Genomic DNA, 5,662 nt, shown 5'->3' with positions numbered 1-5,662 from the left:
TAATAAATAGATTTCTATTTATGTTCCTTATAGCCTTTAGTTAGAGCTATAAGGTTAACTTTTTTGGTAATGTCCTTTTTCTATAAATATATGAACGTGCTCCCTGTCGATTCTATTGTATTATAACACTATGAGAGTGAGGATCTGGGTGAGCATAAACTTATACATTATACTTATACCTTTATTTATTTCAATATATTTCTCTATTACAAATTCATCCACTCGTTCTCCTTAAATAATCAGATTGTATATATATATACATATTATAATGATATACATAACTGATACGTGTTGCAAGTGAAACATTACAAGTATGCAGACGACAAAATTACCCACAGTTTTACATTTCATCGATTAGATCTAGTTATCGTTAAAACCCCACGTTGCTGGCAATGCAGCTCGTTCGAAATTCTTCGCAGGGTTGTAGCATCGGGCAGAAGCATAATTTCAATTACACCGTAGGGATTCTCGTTACGCCGTTGGACAGGCGTCAGCAACACCTGGGCTGGCGTGCGATCGTAATCGAGGCGCAGAGCGCGTAAATGTCTGAGGGAAGGTTGGAAATTGAACGAAACGCAGCAACAAAACGGGAATACTCGACCAAACCTGTAATTTCCAATTCGACGTGCTCGAATTAATAAAGGCGACACCGGTAAACGGTTCCTCGGCTATCGAAATTCGAGATTTCATTTGCCACGCGGCACCTTCGGTCTCCTCGCGTTCGGGAATAACAACGATGTTGTAGTTGCATCGGTAGAAAGATGATTTAATTGTTTAGGGATAGGACGTGGTTTATCATTCGAAGCGATTTCCACAGAGATACTGTTAACGAATGAGTACCTTTTATTATTTATTTTATTATTTATTATTAAGTACTTTTCTGATGAAAATAAAAAGATAATTTGTTAGATTATACGCTGTTTGAAAGTGCGACGAGATAGCCAAGAATTCAGAATAAACGATTTAAGGAATAATTATTTCTTCACTGGAATTTTTTGTAATTAGTAAATTCAAATTTCATAGGATTTTTTGTAATTAGTAAAACGAACAGTTGGAAAATGTTTAACTTGAATTTTGTAACTGTAATCGATTAACAAGCGACTCGTGTTTTATTATCCTTTCTCTTCTTCCTCTTTCGTTGCTCTGTTCTTTCTTCGACTACATACTGTATAGAACTATAATATTAGATGCAAAAAATTTACTTGAATCTGCTATTTTAGTCAGCGAGAGACATTTCAAAGGATCTAATATTTGACATGATCTGCATCCTCAACAATCTCGTAATTTCCCTAATGGTCCAACGGAAACGACCAAGAGCCTCCAAATAACCCAATCAACACGGAAGCGCGTCATACTTGGTAACAAGGCCGCACATTCATTTTTTCCTTTTTTCCCGCGGTGTTGCAGAAACTTGGTAATCCGAAGCTGCAATATTTCTGTTATAAATGTGCGATATAAATTCTGGCGAATAAAAATTTACGTAGCCAGGAAAAAGATAATACAAAGTGGACAATTTGTCTACGTAATGATCTATCCGTGTCTTCTTTAACTTTGCTACGTTATTGCTGTAGAATAATTTTTAATGAACCTGGCTGCCAAGGACATCTTTAAATGATCTTCACCGAAACTTCTTCGTGACTCTCTTGTAATCCTAAATAGTAGAGTAATTAATAATAATTAATAATTTTCTGCTTCAAACATTCTAGTTCAAGCAGAGTCTTCAAAGCATTTACTTTTGTTATTGTTAGTTGTAGGACTCTTCAAGTAATTTGATGTAATGTCATGCATAAGCAACATATACCAATATGAAATCAACCAATTTGTCATTCGAATTAAAATGAAGAATCTACAACAAGCTGTCGTTTATTCAGTTTATGTAAATATCAACAAATATTACATATTTTAATAGAATTAGAGCATTCGTATTGCATCATAGTTATTATTAAAACACTCAGTTATCGTTTATTCTCTTCTACATTTTCATTTGCGTTCATTTATAATTCAATCAACGTAATTTGCCACCCAAGCAAAACTTATTGCTTTCTCCGAAGGAAATAGTTCGGCTAAGAGGCGCACGTCTCTTTAATTCGTTTGCTCGAAGGCTGCACAAAGCGTCGATCGTCTTTCCAAATCCGTTCGAGCGCCGCCGCGACGTTCTGCCTGAGACAAAAGGGGTAGAATCGAACTAGCTGAGCGGTGAATTTATTCCAGCCCCGCCCTGGTTAAGCATCGTCGGGAATGCTAATGAGTTGCCGCTGGCTTGCTGAATTCATCTGAAAAACTAATGCAGCTAGGTTTTTTGTAAATCGCGCGCGACGCGTTCTTACGGAAACCGAGTTGTTCTACGTGTTTTCTAAAAACACTCGGCGATTTTATATTTCAGGAGCTAAGGATATTTCACAGATATTTCGTAGATATTTCTGTACAATTTTATAATTCAATAGATTGAAATAATTCAGTGGATCTGTTACGTAAATCTTAGTAGATTTTAATAATAGATTTCCAATAGAATTTTTTGTAGATTTCCTTATTCGATAGATTTGTTAATCTTTGATTGGATAAACTGGACGAAAGAAATTTGTGGAAAATTCAGAAATTTCTAAATATATTAGAAAACTTATTCAGCTTCGTTTTGACGTCTTCAACTGAGAATTTATGCTGCTGCGACCCATAAAATTTGTATATCTCAATTCCGTTTTAGTTTCAGCCAAGAAAAAGCTTCTTAATCTTTGAAGAAAATCTTAGCACACAATTAAATCGAGAAATCATGCGTATGAATAACGATTCTTTCGTAATTCTCTCAGGTTTAGAAAATTTTCAAACGATTCTTAGCCAATATATTCATCTAGCAATTATTTATACATATAGTAATCTACGCTATAAACATAACAATTATCTATTAAAATATGAATTATTTCTTCCGCCTTCTTCCTGTACGTTCAAAATGTATCACCAGCGTAAATATATGTTGACGATAATTGAAGACAGTTGCATGGTAACGTTGCACGGTACTTCGCATTCAAACAAAGTGGTGGCCCTCGACAAAGGGTTTGCTGATGAGGGTGCACGAGCGAGTTCACGCTCTTGAAAGTTCCTATTCCGGGGCAAACTATAATTGTCGGGTGTCCATGATTTCACGCGACGAACAATGGAATATTTAGTCCAGCGAACTCGACATGGCTTTCGTATTATCAAAATGACCGCTAATTCTGTTGCTGGACGATTATATATTACAGTGTTTTTTCCTCTTCTCTTTTGCAAAGCGTTGTTTTGTAACGAGCAGTCGATATTATTTTCATTATCTTTTTTTTTTTTTCATCGAAACGGTCGAGGTAAATCCTCTTAAGTCGTTCGAGCAAATTAGATCCACTTTTTTCTCTCTCGGCTATCGAAAACAATGGCGTCGGGCTCGATCGATGTCCGATGTTATTACGTAACGAGGCGACGTTTCGGATTTCCGTGATCGCGAGCGCAGCTCCTGAAACGAACGCTCGCATTTTTCATTCGAGCAAATTAAATTCCTTTGTCCGTGTCGCGAGCACCGGCTCCGATCGATCAGAGTCTCGCTTATTATCGGCAAAACGGCGTTTTCGATTCATTCCCTCTTCTATGCCTCCGCTCCTCCCTCGTCTCTCTTTCTGTACCCGGTTCGATTCGAATTGCAGATCCTGTTAAATCGCGCGAACGAGTCGCGATCGCTCAACAAACCAGGAGAAACGGTATCGTGGACGCTTTTGTGGCGCGATTCAAGAGTTCTTGATTATTGAAGTACGCTCGTTTGGAAGTTTCGAGTAAATGGCGGGATCACGTTCCAAGGTGAGGAATTTTATTTCCTTCCCCTGGAAAAGAAATTTCCCTTCTTCTCTACGTTTCTCAAAGGGTTTGCAATATTTTAACGATGATTGAAAATAAACAAATATTTCTGAAAGTATATGAAATGTTTTGATACGACTCGTTTTTAACCGATTAATATTCATGACTATAATTCATTTAATCTCTATAACAATACACAAATTACAAGCTACCAATACGAGAGTCTTTTCAATCGCAATGCATATAATTGCTTCTTACATGAGCAATCCTCAGATCCTCTTCTCTTTTGTTACCATAGAACAACTTCAACTTCCTATTCCACCGCCGAGTAACATCACAACAATACCTTCTAAGCCCTAAAAACCAAACTCACCAATCATCTTACATTCTATGACGTGCAGCATCTCCATCCCGCCATTAATCTCCTCGACGTTACCTCAAAAGGAATCGGTTTCTCAATTCTATGCGAGCGCGCGCGAACGGAGAGGCTAACTATCATTATCGTTTATCAGTTCTCAGAATTATTCCCAAACCAGATTCCAGGGTGCTAGGGATACGAACGTCCTCCTTGGAACGTAGACAGGGGCGGCTGCCAGCGCGAGATAGGGCCAACAAGAGCCAACCAGCCCGGTGGGTCGACGCGGAGGAAAAAGGGGTGGAAGGGGGACGGGGTTGAGACGGGGCGCGAGTACTACGAGAGTAGCATCCTGGTTGGTGGGGATGAAAGCCGAGCTGTTACCTTCCGGTTCGGAATGGAGACCCAGAGAGCTAGGTCAGGGCAAAACAACGTTAAATCCGCGCTACCAACCCCCAGGCGCAATTTCCGCTTAGCAGCTCAGCTTGTCCGTCCCTCCACCCTCTTCTCTCCTCTCTCTATCCTCTCTTCTGGTCGGTATTCTCCTCTTGCTCCTTCCTCGCCACTCGACAACACCGTTATCCGACGACTTCTTTGAAGTATCTATCTTTACCCGGCGAACTAACGCGAGTTAAATGATATCGAGATACGTGGACCGGGATTATTGATTTTCCGATCGAGGCCGCTGGAGAATTCGCCGGTCGCGATTAAAATACCGCCCGAAGTGAAATACTTGTTGGCGGTGGTATGGCGTTTTTGGAACGGGGGAACATTAGTGTTTCGAGGGGCTGTTTCGATGGGCGCGATACTGTTATTTGCGATAGTTTGGGGACTCACGGGGTGGGAAATGTCGCTGGAATTAACTGGCCGGTGGTAGGACGGCTGATAGGATTGTGTCCCTTACTAATCGGATGAAGCATGGCGTGGTTCTCAGTGTATGAATATCTAATCGGAAAGTCGGGTTTATCTGACTTCTTAATACCCTGTGTAACGTACGTGTACTATGCTTCAAAAGTATAGCGGCTCACGAAGCTGTTTCAACAGTTAGCATTAAAATATTGTATATATAATTTATGCGTTATATAAAATATTTTGAAATTTCATTGAGACACGTGTTGCGATATTATATGTGTCTTATATATTGATTATATTTGCCTTTGAAGCGAAAAGATGAAAAGATGTCTACTGCAAACATATATTTAGTAAAACATTAATATACAGAGTAAATAATCATTTTCAACATGTAAGTGTTTTAATAATATACGAGATGGGAAAGAACGTAAGAAAGATGATAACATAGAGTGCCGTAAAGGGTGTATCAAAGGGTTAGCCCCTTGAGTTACATTAAGAGCATCCTTGTTTTAATTACAGCAGCGTCCAAGCACCGTGCTATCAAGGCTTAGAAGTTAGCAGAGACTAAAAAACTAAAGTATAACAACCAGCTTAGGAGTTTGTGTACCGTGACAAGGGCTGTTTTTTCCTAAATGGTTGTTA

The sequence above is a fragment of the Bombus pascuorum genome, chromosome 3 (assembly GCF_905332965.1).
Source record: "Bombus pascuorum chromosome 3, iyBomPasc1.1, whole genome shotgun sequence".
Lineage (NCBI taxonomy): Eukaryota > Metazoa > Arthropoda > Insecta > Hymenoptera > Apidae > Bombus > Bombus pascuorum.
Note: the sequence above shows the minus strand (reverse complement) of the source record.